Source organism: Onychomys torridus, chromosome 4 (assembly GCF_903995425.1).
Source record: "Onychomys torridus chromosome 4, mOncTor1.1, whole genome shotgun sequence".
NCBI classification, from domain to species: Eukaryota; Metazoa; Chordata; class Mammalia; order Rodentia; family Cricetidae; genus Onychomys; species Onychomys torridus.
This window is the reverse complement of record NC_050446.1, coordinates 6,459,448-6,474,290: the sequence shown is the minus strand read 5'-3', so window position 1 is coordinate 6,474,290 and position 14,843 is coordinate 6,459,448.

Here is a 14,843-nt window from a genome sequence, read left to right as displayed (position 1 = left end):
AATAGTAAACTGTTAAAGATTATTAAGATATGCAAATCCATTGTCAGTTACCTTATAAATGATCAAATTCTTTAATGTGTTCAAAACTATGCTGTGGGATGATCCTCCTGTACGCTGTGAATATGTATTACTCCCACTAGTTAATACTAAAGCTGTCTGGCCTGCGGCAAAGCAGGATAAGGTTAGACAGAACAATCAAACTGAGGACTTGGATGAAGAGAGGCGGAGTTAAGAGAGACTTGAGCCAGCTGCCCAAGGAGCAAGATGCCAGAGGACCAGTAAAGTTTCCCTATCTGCCTATTCCTGAGGGTGGGATCTCTCTCTCTCTCTCCCCTCTGGTCTTAGGACCCCTCCCCTCCCCCAACTACCAGAACCATGGGCCTGGAAATTCCAAATGTAAGATTTCTTTAAGTTCCTAAACTTTAACTTTTGTCCTAGATGTATGTATATGTATGTCCTAGCAGATTTCCACTAGGCTGACAGACACCATCAAGGAATCAGCTGCTGACTACTGACTACAAACTGTTCCAAACAGCTGTGAGCCCTGGACTTGATGAAAGCTGATGTAAACCAATCCAGCTGATATGATTGTTCCCTGTCTCTTCAGCTGGGTCAGTGAACTAGATGTTTCTGATGAATGCCCCATTGCCTGAATCCCCTCCTGGCCTTTGGCTAACATTCCAGCCTTCCTGGGCCCTGACAACAGCATCCTAATTTCAGCAGGAAGTAGTTACAGAGGAGAATATGTCACCCCTTCCTTATTCTCAACTAAGGGCTAGAAGGGTAGGTCAAAAGGAAACTCCCGGGCATAGTGCCTGTTGGCATACCAGGAAAGGTATCTGTTAAAACCAAATAGACCAAGATTCATCAATAGGCAGATTCTTTAGCTGAAGTAGTTCTACAATATGATAGCGCACTCAACCTGCTCTATGTAGAACAAGGAGGTTATTGTGTGGCTTTAAGAGAAAATGTTGTTTCTATACAAACCATTTGGGAATGAGTCATTAGAGATAATCTAGCTATACTCAAAGAAAAAATATTGCAAGAAAAGGGGACCTGAGATGAAATAAATGACTGGTCCCCATTCTCATTTTTGGACTCCTAGACAGTGACTCTGATGTCAGCCATTGCTGTTTCTTTGACCTTTCTGTTTCTGCTAATTACTATTGGCCCTTGATTCATTGATAGCTTAACTAGATACATAAATTACCATCTGGGGGCCATTAATCTGATGGCTATTAGATTCCAGGCAGTGGATCTCTGTGAGTTCAAGCCCAGCCTGGTCTACAGAGCTAGTTCTAGGACAGCCAAGGATACATAAAGAAACCCAGTCTCACCACCTTATACCTGTCAGAATGGCTATGATCAAAAACATTAATGACAGTCTATGTTAGAGAGGATGTGGAGCAAAGGGAATACTCCTCCACTGTTGGTGAGAATGCAAACTTGTACAACCACTGTGGAAGTCAGTATGGCGGTTTCTCAGAAAATTAGGAATCAATCTACCTCAAGACCCAGCCATACCACTCTTGGGTATATACCCAAGGAATGCTCAATCATACCACAAAGATACATGTTCAACTATGTTCATAGCAGCACTATTCATAATAGCCAGAACCTGGAAACAACCTAGATGCCCATCAACTGAAGAATGGATTAAGAAAATGTGGTACGTATACACAATGGAGTACTACTCAGCAGAGAAAAACAATGACAGCATGAAATTTGCAGGCAAATGGATGGAACTAGAAAATATCATCCTGAGTGAGGTAACCCAAACCCAGAAGGACAAACATGGTATGTGGATTCTAGATATAAAACAAAGAACAATCAGACTGCAACCCACAGAACCAGGGAGGTTACATAGCAAGGGGGACCCTAGGATGACTGTGGCTTATAATAAGTTTTGGTTTTACTCAATTACTGGGCAAGTCTCAAAGAAACATTTCACTATTAGGATAAGAATTTATACTGTATCAAGCTGTTAATAGAAAAATAAATAAATAAAAAGAAAAAAAAAAAGGAAACCCAATCTCAAAAAAACAAGAGAGAAGGGCTGGAGAAGTAGCTCAGTGGTTGAGAGCACTGGCTGTTCTTCCAGAGGACCTGGGTTCAATTCCCAGCACCCACATGCAGCTAACAACTGTCTATTACTCCAAGATCTGACACCCTCACACATACATGCAGGCAAAACACCAATGCACCCAAAATAAATAATTTAAAAAGCCGAGAGACACAGAGGGAGGAAGAGAGAGATATCTATTTAAACAAACAAAACACAACACAACACAACACTTGCCCAAGGACACAAAACTTCCCGGAATGCTGGGGATTGTTGTTCATGTAAGATAATAAGCTACACGTTTTTGCTTCTGTAAACAAGCTTGGGTGCCCCAGCTGCACAGGATCACATAAAGGTGGGAAGTACATAAGCAGGAAATAAATCAGGATGTATGCTTGCCCCTGATTGGACGAAGGTGGGAAGTACATAGTCTTGTGGGTTGTACCTTTATAATTTCCTGTCTAATGTAATTTGACGCCATACTCTGGGAATCCCGGGTATGGACCTGGCCAGTGTCCGTTGTCCTGACCAGTATTCAATCAAGCTGGCTTCACATTTAGCTTAAAGATTGTGGTAGTGGTTTTATTCACACCCCGTGGGATTAACAGCCTGGAACTCACTATGTAGACCAAGCTGCCTTTGAACTCACAGAGATCCATCCTACCGCTCCCTCTTGAGTGCTGCCATTAAAAGTGTGTACCACCATGCCTGGCCTGCCACCTATTTTTGTAAATAAAATTTTATTGGAACATAGGCATTAAATATGTTCATTTAAGGAACTAGCTGAATTATATTGTGATATCAGAGTTGAATAGCTGTAACCAGAAACAGCTGGACCACAAAGCCTGAAGTACATACCTGGATTAGTGTATGGCTTCTGATGTGGAAAGAATTTTCCAGGTCTTACCCAGAACCTAGAATAGACTCCAGGAGAGAAAGTGCTCAGGCTGTGTGGTGTGGTAGAAACACACCTGCTTTTAGAGTGATCCTCGCCATTTCCTGATAGCTGAGACTTTGTCTCCCAGAGTGGGCTGACTCTTGGGAGTCTCTTCTCAACAGGTGAGGTGTTTGGCTGAGCAGATGCTCTTGGAGTGAGGCTGGTCTTTAAGAGGATCTGGGCTTGCCAGGGCAGGCTCCTGTTCTTCTTGTCGTCACTGTTTAAGGACAGATGCAGCTAACAGTTGACAGTCTCACTTTATAAGCCGTGGTCACTCAGTCCCTACAGCAGTGGCAGGAAGCAGGTGCTGCTAGGGTTCTCACTGTGCAGTTGAGGATGCTGAAAGGTCAGAGGTTAAACAGTTTATGTAAAGCCACAGAGCAACCTTGCTCCCCAGGGCAGCTTGTGCCTTTAGCCACATTTTTTTCTTGGCAAGTGCTTTTACCATTAATCTGTATCCTTAGTCCTTTTTGTTGTTTATTCTTATTCTGATTGAGCTAAGTCATCCTGGTTAGCCTTGAACTCACTCTGGCATCAAGGAAAACTTTGAACTTAACATCTTGCTGTTTTAGCCTTCCAAGTAACTGGGTTTACAGGCCTGCACTATCAAGCCAGGTTTAGTTACTGTTTTTAGCTCCTAACTTACCTTGACTTCTTCAGCCTGTGAGACTTGAAGTCACGTGGGAATGAGTTAAACCTGCCCTTGGGGAACTTCTAGGTCAAAGAGGCTCCCTGCTCAGGACTGCATTATGCTTCTATTAAGAGAAGAGAGAATGGTTTGGTTGGCAGTGATGGCATACACCTTCAATCCCAGCACTCAGGAGGCAGAGGCAGGAGGATCTCTGAGTTTGAGGCCAGCCTGGTCTACAGAGCGAGTTCCAGGACAGCCAGTATAAGAATGATAAGTGGTGCTGGTTACTGTATGGAAAGGTCACAGCCACGACAGAACCCAGTGTCAGTATCAGAGCTTTATTAGGAGGAAGCGGGGTGGTGGGAAACAAGAGAACCAGGCCTGGGGAGGGAGCACGAGCAGAGAGAGAGAGAGAGAGAGAGAGAGAGAGAGAGAGAGAAGGATGGTGGGGGGAAGAGAGAACAGAACAGAGAGAGGGTGGGGTTTGAGTCATGGCTCTTTAAGGCAAAGGTGGTCTTACAGAGCTATTCCACACATGCGTATAGATTACGTGATCACGCTGTGTGCAATTTACAGATTACATGGGATGTAAGGTCCTAAAAGAACTAAGCATCTTGCCTGGCTACTGGACAGCTCATGTGCGGTCATGTAGCTGGGGGAGTGGCCAGGAATTCTATCAAGGGTTTCTCTGTGTAGCTTTGGAGCCTGTTCTGGAACTCGCTCTATAGACCAGGCTGGCCTCAAACTCTCAGAGATCCACCTGCCTCTGCCTCCCGAGTGCTGGGATTAAAGGCGTGCTCCACCACCGCCTGGCTTGTTTGATTTCTTGAGACAGGGTATTATGTAGCTCTGGCTGGTTTGGAACTTGCTATGTAGACCAGGCTGCCCTCTGATTCACAGAAATCCACCTACCTCTGTTTCCAGAGTGCTGGGATCAAAGGCATGACTTATTTGTTTTTGAGACAGGGTCTCAGTCTGTAACCCTGACTTGCCTGGAACTTGTCATATAGATCAGGCTGGTCTTAAATTTATGGTGGTCCTCCTGCCTCTGAATTACAGGTGTATATCACCTCACCTGGCTAGAATGTTATATAACAGGATTTTCCAAGTCACTGACAGGTGAAGTAACACACCCTTGCGATCTCAGCCCTTGGGATCCTGAGATAGGAGGATGGCACATTCAAGGCATCAGGTCTTCATAGTCAGACTCCCTCAAAAAGCTCAAAACACGTCCTCTGAGTCGGTTGTAGTGGTCCTCACCAGGACATGAGAGGCTGAGGTAGGACAATCTTGGGTTTAAGGCTAGCATAGGTTACATAGCAAGACTCTGCCTAAAATAAAATAAAATAAAAATACTCAAGTCAATGGCTAGAGAGATGGCTCAGTGGTTAAGATTGCATACTGTGCCTGGCGCTGGTGACGCACATCTTTAATCCCAGCACTCAGGAGGCAGAGGCAGGCAGATCTCTGTGAGTTCAAGGCCAGCCTGGTTTACAGAGCGAGATCCAGGACAGGCACTAAAACTACACAGAGAAATCCTGTCTCAAAAAACCAAACCAAACAAAACAAAACAAAAAGAGAAATCTCAAAGAAAAAGCCCTGTATGTAGAAAGGACGTAGGCCGACAGGACTGGGCTTTAGGTATGGCTGCAGCACTTGCTGTGTCTCACACTTGGGACATGCTGAGGATGGAAATGACAGCCACCCTGTGTTGAGCACTTACTGTGTGAAGTCTCCCCTGAGCACACCTGTGAACTCCCTTCTCGAGATCATATGTGTAAAACACTTAGCATGACCTCAGACACAGCCTATGCTCAATATAAATCTTCTTCTAACTTCACCATGACAACCTCCTAGGCCACCATTTGGTGGCATAACCAAAGTGGGAAGTGGTGAGTGTGGTCTTGGTATCACAACGAGAATTTATGTGATTCGAGTCGGGGAGAGGAGCTATGGCCTGGAACTCAAAATTAGTTTGGTCCTAGGCTGCAGAGCGAACAAAGGACTTGAAGCAGGCTGGGACAGAGGGACTGAGGCCAGCCTAGGAAGTACCTCTGCACCCAGAGGCTCTGCTCCCTGGGGCCTTGGAAGGGAAGGGTGGCCAGGTGCTTAGTGCTTTCCATATTGGCGCCTGCTGAGCAGCCAAGGATCCAAGCAGTCCCTTAGGCCCACGAACCAAACAGAACGTGTAAGGAGAGGTAGCAAATGCCAGTTCCCTGCCTAAAGCTTTTCCAAGCATCTCTGGAGCCTGTTTTCCTGGCACTCAGCTGGCAGAGACAGGAAGTTCACAAGTTCTAGACCAGCCTGGGCTATATAGCAAGGCCCAACCTCAAACAAACAGAACAATTCTTTGGCCTCTCCTGGGTCCAGAGTCTTTAAGTGTCCCCCCCCCACCCCAGATCTGGCTGAGAGGTCCTGGCAGACATGTGGGAAGGCTCTGGCTTTGGTTGAAAAGCTAAGAATGTAATTCAGCAGTAGAGTGCTTGCTTAGAAAGCCTGAAGCCCTGAACTTGATTCCCAGCAGCCAGCAGCACAGAAACTGGACATGGTAACTGATACATGCTTGTAAACGAGGCACTTGGGAGGTGAATAATAGCAGGCCAGAAGCTCAACACTGTCCTTGGACAGATAATGAGTTGGAGGTCATCTCGGGATACATGAAACCCTATCTTTAAAAGAAAAGAAAAGACTGGCTGAGTGGTGGTGAGCATGCCTATGGGCCCAGCACTTGGGAGTTAGAAACAGGTGGATCTCTGAGTTCGAGGCCAGCCTGGTCTATAGAGCGAGTTCTAGGACAGCCAGGGCTACACAGAGAAACCCTTTCTCTCTCTCTTTCTTTTCTTTCTTTCTTTTTTTTTTTTTTTTTGTTGTTGTTGTTTTGGTTTTTTTTTGTTTTTTTGAGACAGGGTTTCTCTGTGTAGCTTTGTGCCTTTCCTGGAACTCACTCTGTAGACCAGGCTGGCCTCAAACTCACAGAGATCCACCTGCCTCTGCCTCCCGAGTGCTTGGATTAAAGGCATGCGCCACAACCGCCCCACCCATGGGAGAAACACTTTCTCAAACAATAACAACAAAAAAGGTTTGGATTGATTAATTGAGCATGCCTGCTAAATTGCCTAGCAAAGATTTCTCTGCCTCCACTTCTCATTGAAATACCTTCTCTAAACAAGGCTGATGTGGAAGTTAACAAGTACTGGCAGACTGCTTCACAGGGGTCCTGGAAGCTGATGCTTTAGTGGGATTTGTTGTATAGCAAACTATCTTAAGACAGGGCTTTAAAACCAGCACCTAAATTATTCACTCCGAGCTTAATTTTTTTGTAGATTTACTTGTTTTATATGTGTAAGTGTTTTGGCTGCATGTATGTATTGCACAATGCATGTGCTTAGTACTCTTAGAGAAGAGAGCATCACCTGGAACTGGAGTTGGAAGCCACCATGTGGGTGCAGGAAGCCAACCAACCCTGTCCTCTGCAAGAACAATAAGTGTTCTTATCCACTGAGCCATCTCTCCATCCCCATAAAGTATTTTATTACATATTTATTTATTTTTAGCCAGGGCCTCACTTTGCAGCCTTGGCTGGCCTCAAACTCACAGAAATGTACCTCCCAAGTGCTGGAGTTAAAGACATGGATCACCACACCTAGATTTCTTTCTTTCTTTTTTAAGATGGTCTCAGCTCTGGCTGACTGGAACTCACTATGTAGATCACACTGCCCCCAAACTCACAGAGATCCCCTGCCTCTGCCTCCTGAAAGCTGAGCTCAAATGCCAGCACCACAATACCTGGCCCTTGCTCGGGATTTCGCAATTTGAATGCCCTACTACTAGTGCTGGAAAATACACTTTGAAGATGACTAGCTCGTCTTCCTTGGAAATCTCCCTGGAAAGATTCCCTGACCCTGGGGACTCCTAGACATTGCTTTGGGCTTTCAGAGGGTGGTCAGAGTCCACCCATTGAAGATCAGACTAGATCAAACCAGATGAAATCTACCTGGCATGGATGTTTGTCAAGGGGCATGTGGCTCTCAGACTGGCCTGTCCCAGGATGGAGGCTCAGAGGCTGACAGGATTTTGCTGTCTCTTTACAGACACAAGGCTTCTTCTGCTCCATTTCATTCTCTGGCTCTGCTTGGCTTTACTTTGTTTGCTTGTTTGTTTTTTGTTTTTCAAGACCCTGCTCTCTGTGTAGCCCTGGCTGTCCTAGTACTCACTCTGTAGCCCAGGCTGGCCTTGAACCCACAGAGACCCTCCTGCCTCTGCTTCCCAAGTGCTGGGATTAAAGGCATGCGCCACTATGTCCAGCTGGCTTTTACTCTTTTAAGAGGACTTTCCAAGCCCTAAGCAGCATAGGCCACTGTCCCCTGCTGCCCTTCCCATTGCCCCAAGTATCTCCGTCAACCTTTGTGGAGTTCCCTGCTTCCTATTTGGCTCCTTTTTCCAGAGGTCCGTGGCTCCAGGTCACCTTCTTCCCCATAGCCTAACTCTGGGAGGGGCTCCACCAGTCCCAGCTGTCAGAGATGACCCCCAGGGTGACAGCCCTCATCATTCACAGCTGTGACCTCAAAAACCCACTGTTGGCAAGGGTCTGGCAAGATGGCTCAGCAGCTTAAGGCACATGCGGCCACGCCTGACGACCTGAGTTTGATGCCTGGGACCCACGTGGTAGAAGGAGAGAACCCCCAAAGTCATACTGTACTCCGCCTTAGTTGTCCCTCACCTCCACACGAAATATATTTAACTAAGAAATGTCAAAATATACTGTTGCTAAGACCTCATGGCCTCCTTGACACCATACAGGTCCTCACTCTACATACAGGGTCTCAGCAGCCTCCCCATGGCCTCTCTGCTTCCAGGCCCTTCTAAGGAGTATCTTCAGAAAATGCTCCCACCAGGCCCTTCCCTTCAGTCCCTCTCATCCTGGACTCTCTGGATGAAATCTAGGCTCTCCTGTGATGTTGGAAGACCTTTCAGCTCGGCTGCCTTTCCACTTTGCGCTTCTAGATTCAGGCAGTATGGAAGTTTAGTACCTAAAGACCGCAGGCTCAGCCTTGGCAGTTTCTCTGGCTCAGGATCCTTCCCTTCCCCTCACTTTCCTAACTCCCAGCTGTCCTTCATGTCCAGCTTGGATGTACTTCCTCCGAGGAGCCTTTCTAAATCACACCTCATGTTTCCTCTGTCACATGTTTATCACATTGTATTCACATGTACACGCATGCGATCCCTTTAAATGTCTGTGTTCTGCTGTAAGAACTCAGCATGGTTACCTTTGCGAGCTAGATAACTCTGTGGTGAGGGTTTTTCTGCATGTTTTTTTTTTTTACATTTATTTATTTTGTGTGTATGTGTACATGGCATGCTGTGGAGGCAGAGGACAGACAGCATAGGGGAATCGGTTCTCTCCTTCTAGTATGTGACCAAACTTGGGTTGTCAAGCTTGGTGTTCAGCACATTCAGTTGACTCGGGTGCATGGCCTGTATGTTCAGGATATTTTAGAATGTTTCATTGCATCCCTGGTATCTAACCAGTATATGACTGGAACACCCTCCCACTTTGTGACTGTCAGAAATTTTTCCAGACCTTTTCAAATGTTGGGGCTGGGGAAAGCACAGAAATCTCCTCCTATGACAACGTAAATCTTAGTCATAGTTAATGTTCAAGTGGATGCCACAGACCTGGACCATTTTGATACGCCTTTTACTGTAGTGTTGACTAAATCGAAGGCTGACAATGTCATGATAAGATGCTTTGGAGGCCTCACGACTGGAGAGGCAGACACCAAAGCCCAAGAGTCACTCACCAGTGGCACATAGTTGTAAGTGGCAGAGCCAGGAGTCCTCCCCAGGTGTGCCTGCTGCAGCCTCCCCGGGTGAGTCAACCTCCCGTGAGAGTAGACAGCCCGGGTATGAATCACCCTTCTGTACCTGCAGCCTGGACCCTGGACCTGTGACAGAGTATCAAGAACCTCACCCTGGGGATCCCAGACACACCTGAGTGTGGGGACCTTGGGCACCCGCTGGGTCACAGGTGCTTTCAGGCAAACCTGCCCAGGCACCAAGACAGCTTCACTGAGACCAATGGCCCAGAGCCTGGCTGTGAGGGTAGTAGATGTGAAGAGATAGATGGAAAAGAGCAAAGAGGCCCATCTGGGAAGTCATAGCATAGTTTTCCAGGGTGTGCTAGCCCCAGAGTTTCATCTGCAGTCCAAGACTACTCAGATAACAGCACCAGAGGTGCTGATAAAGACTTCCTTCTGTGCCCCTGCAGGTGGAGGCTTGGACCTACTTCTCAAGGTCAGAAATGAGCTCTTGCCTGCCTGTCCCTTTCAATAGAACCCTGAATCCCAAGCTTAAGTGTGAACTCTTCCATTTTAATCTTATTGATTGCTAAACATTTCCAAAACTCCTACAAACCAAACAAGCACCACTAGGCTGGATTCAACCACTAGGGGCCGTCTTCAAGTTCCAAACTCAATACTTCTGTGGCCAGTGTCTAATGCCCTTGTATTTGGAGGTAAAGGATGACCTTCAGGAGGCCCAAGTGCCAGACCCCCTTTCCTCTTGAGATCTTACTCCCCATTCTCAATGGAGTGGCTGTCCTGACTGGGCTGCCTCTGGCAAGGACACCCCCTCCTTTGCCTTGGCCAGCCTGACTCATCTGGGGAACCTAGCCTGGATTATGCTTTGTCCTCGTTGAGTCAGGGTGACACGCAGCAGTGATGCTAACATGTCACCCACTTGTCAGCAATCAAGTGCAAAGGGAGACTGGATGTCACAGGAGACCCACCTAGGCCGAGGTCACGGACCCCAGCAAGGTAGCAAGGTCCTGGGTTAAAATGTATCATTAATATCATCCGGGTGTGTGTGTGTGTGTGTGTGTGTGTGTGTATGTGTGTGTGTGTGTGTGTGTGTGTGTGTGTGTGTGTGTGTGTAGGTGCATGAAGGCCAAAGGAGGACTTTGTACCCTCCTCTATTACTTTCCAACCATTTCTTCCTGTCTCTGTCCCAGCCCGACTCCGACTCCTTATTCAGCACTGGGTTCACTGGTATATGCAGCCATGCCCAGGTTTTTTATTTCTATTTGATTTTATTCATTATTGTTGTGAGTGTTTGTGTGTGTGTTGTTATTTGTTTTGTTTTGTTTGTTGGTTAGATAGGGTCTCACTGTGTAGCCCTGGCTGGCCCGGAACTCACAGAGAACCATGTGCCTCTCCAGCGCTGAGATTAAAGGTATGCACCATTGTGCCTGGTCTTGTTTATTTTTCCTTAAGTGACATGTATTTATTTACTCACCGTGTGTGTCCACGTCACAGTGCCTGTAGTCAGAAGATAACTCGTGGTTGTCTGTCCTCTCCTGCCATGTGGATCTCAGGAATAAAACTCAGGCCACCAGGTTGGTGGGAAGTGCCCTTTTCTGCTGAACGGTCTCACACTCACCTCTTTTTTTAAATTACATTTATTTATTTATTTATTTATTTATTTATTTATTTATCTATCTATCTATCTATCTAAATCTATTTATTTATTTATGTGTGTGTGTGTGTGTGTGTGTTTCTTTCTTTTTAAAGATTTTTTTTGTTGTTTCTAGTTTTGAAATTTTTTATTACATTCAGCTGGTACATGGCTTTGATGCCAGCGCTTGGGAGGCAGAGGCAGGCAGGTCTGTTTTATCCTTCCTTTAAGGGTACTTGTGGAGATCAGAACACGACCTGCGGCATCAGTTCTCTCTCCCCGTCCTTGGAGCAAAGTATCTCTGCGTAGCCCAGGTTGGCTCTGAACTCACGATCTTCCCACCTTTGCCTCCTCTTTCTGTACAGCCCGCAGGACTCTCCTGGACACAGAATTCTGGTCTTGTCTCAGAGGGCCAATTCTCCCACGTTCTTAGTCCATGCAGTTGGAAGAGGTTGCCAAGTCGCCCTTCAGTGGGGAGGATGTGACTCAGGACTGACCCATGAGGACACATCTGAGGCCGGGGCAAGCCTGCACAGACCACCTCCTTCCACTCTGGCTTTGATCACTGAGGCCTCCGTACCTAAGCAGCACTCCCATTAGCTCTGCTCTCCATAGCACCCCAGGACTGGTCTGTCACCATGGTAACAGTTGTGGAAGTGGTTCTTCCAGAACTTAAAAGCTTGCTTGTTTGTCCACCTCAAATTAGCTGTTAGGGCTGCACAGTTATTTGATAGGTGACCTTTGAACTTCAAAAGACACAGAACTTGACTCTCAGATCACACAGATGCTACCATTTTGGGACTGTGTAGCTTAGGAGCCATGAACTTTGACCATGTATGTGGAGACCACAGATGCTTTTCATCACCTCCAAAGACCTTTCCCCATGCCTTAGACTACACAGAGACTTCTCAACCCTGTCCTCGAGAAAAAAAAACAGCAAAAGCCCCAAGCCTTCTCTGCACCTACACATAGGGAGGTAGATTTGTGTTCAGAACACTCCCCTTCCTCACATTTAGACAACTGGTGAATAACGCCATTCATCTTTTCCAAAATCTTGTTCCAGGACTGACATACTGGACAAAGGGCAAAATGAGCCTGATTTAGGCTGAGGGTATAGCTCAGTGGGTACAATGTTTGCCCAGCATGCATGAAGCCCCAATACCACATAAACTATATGTGGTGGCACATACCTCTATCCCAGCACTCAGGAGGTAGAGGCAGGAGGATCAGAGGTTCAAGGCCATCTTCAGCTCTATGGGAGAATTTGTGGCCAGTCTGGGATACACAAGACTGTGTTTTCTTAAATAAAGGGGTGGTGGGATAGCTGGAGAAATGGTTTAGTGCTTAAGAGCACTGGATGCTCTCCCAGAGGAGCCAGGTTCAACCCCAGCACCCACATAACACCTCATAACCAGCTATAACTCCAGGTCCAGGGAGCTTATGTCCTCTTCTGGCCTCTGTGGGCACTACATACAGGTGGTGAACAGACATACATGCTGACAAAAAACACATACACATAAGGTAACGTTTAACCAGGTATGGCGGCACATTTCTTTAATCCCAGCACTCAGGAGGCAGAGGCAGAGGCAGGTGGTTCTCTATGAATTAGACGCCACCCTGGTCTACAGAGTTAGTTCCAGGACAGCCAGGGCTACAGGAAGAAATCCGGGGGGGGGGGGGGGGGGCGTGGCGATTGAAAAACAGTTAAGTAGGTCTGTGGCCGACAAGATGACTTGGCTGATTAAGGTGATGGGCCTGAAAGTCCAGTAGCTGGAGCTGGATCCTTAGAACCCACATAAAGGTAGAATAAAATATTACTTCACGAATATGTCCTTTGATTTCTGCACCAACCCATGGCATGGTGCCCCACTCCCCACAATAAGAAAGAGAATGAAAGGAAGAGAGGGAGGGAAGGAGGGGGCGGGCAAGAACAGGGGTGCCTGTGAAGCCACTGGAGGCCAGCCTGGGTAACATAGAAAGTCTGAGTTTCCTGAATAGTTGGTACATTCCTCAGTTAGCAGCAGCTGGAAGAGTTCTAATGCCCCCCAAACCCACCCCAACACACACCTAAGGGGCAGTTATTCAGGATTCCAAACAAAACCCCACTGGGTGTTCACTGGCGCTAGCTGATTTGCAGTTCAGATCCTAGGAGCTGATTTTGCCCACTGCTAATGCACTTCTCTGGTTCCTGCCTCAGAACCAGGTATGGGTGGGTGTTGATGATTATCCACGCTACAGCCAGGCAAGCTCCTTCCCTTCCTTCCACCCTCCTCTCCATGTGTACACTTCACAGTGCTTCCCCCTGTGGTCACAGTTGATTGGATTCAAAGTCCAAGCTCAGTTGGAAATATGGAGCTGGATTTAGAGGCCTACCTAGTCTTTGCAGCTGTCTGAACCTTCTGGTGTGTCACAGGCCAACGGGGAGAAGAGGCAAACAGCAGAGTAAAAGGGGAAGCCAGGCTGGGGCACTCCCACAGGCAGCCTTGGCTTCCTGAACACCTCAGGCCTGACCTTGGGCCCTTGACACTCCTTTGGGGGATTTTCATGTTTTTTTGAAAACCCCTTTTGGTTTGTGGTAACTAACTGGATCAGCCCTGTTCCTTGGAACTAGAGTGACTTATCTTGTCATTGTGACCGCAACACACCTGACAGGGCTTACAGGAGGAAGAGCTTGTTTTGGCTCACACTTTGAGAGTGCAGGCCATCATGGAGGGCAAGGCAGGGCAGGTGTGAGAGGGAGCTCTCTGCATCTGCCAGCCACTTCTGTCTCCACAGACGAGCAGGAAGCAGAGGGCAGGGAATGCTGGTCTGGGCTGGTTTTCTCCTTTTTCTTGTTATTCAGTCCAGACTCTAGCCCATAGGAGGACAACACCTACTCCAGCTTCTCGGCTAAACCTCCCTGGAGATATTCTAACAAATGCACTTCTAGGTAATTCTAGAGCAAGTGGTATTTACAATAAACACTAACCACTGCAAGCTCCTCCCCTAAGATGTAGTTTACCCCAAGACCTGTTTCCTCACTGTGAAACGATACCTCTCCCTGTAGGGAACAGGCCAGTCCCTGCTTAAGCCTCTTCTTCTATAACAAAGTCTTTTTTTTTTTTTTGAGACAGGGTTTCTCTGTGTAGCTTTGCGCCTTTCCTGGAACTCACTCTGTAGACCAGGCTGGCCTCGAACTCACAGAGATCCGCCTGCCTCTGACTCCTGGAGTGCGCCAACATGTGCCACTCCTGAAGAGGTCTTAATGACATAGATACAGCGACTACTGGGTTTTACTACAATGATGCTTCCCTGATTTGGGGATGCATCGGAATGTCTAGGAATCTTAATTTATTATTTCACAGAGACTTTTAAGAACCAGCCTTAAAAGTCTTATTTTAGGGTTCAAATGAGATGCTACAGTAAGAGAGGAAAAACTAATATCTGAAGGCAAAAGAATGAATCTGTTCATACCATATTTATTTATTTATTTATTTATTTATTTATTTATTTATTTATTTATTTAGTGGAGCTGAGGATTGAACCCAGGGCCTTGTACTTGCTAGGCAAGCGCTCTACCACTGAGCTAAATCCCTAACCCTTATACCACATTTCATTGCATATCTTTTTATTCTTCTCTCTGCCTTTCTCTTTCCTGTTCTCTTTCTTCTAGTCTTTTTGCTTCTCCTCTAGCCTAATAATATTTTCTTTCACAGGAGGCTTGAAGCAATAGAAAAAGTTACAAGAGTTACCTCTCATTGTTCAAAAGCATATTCCCAGGA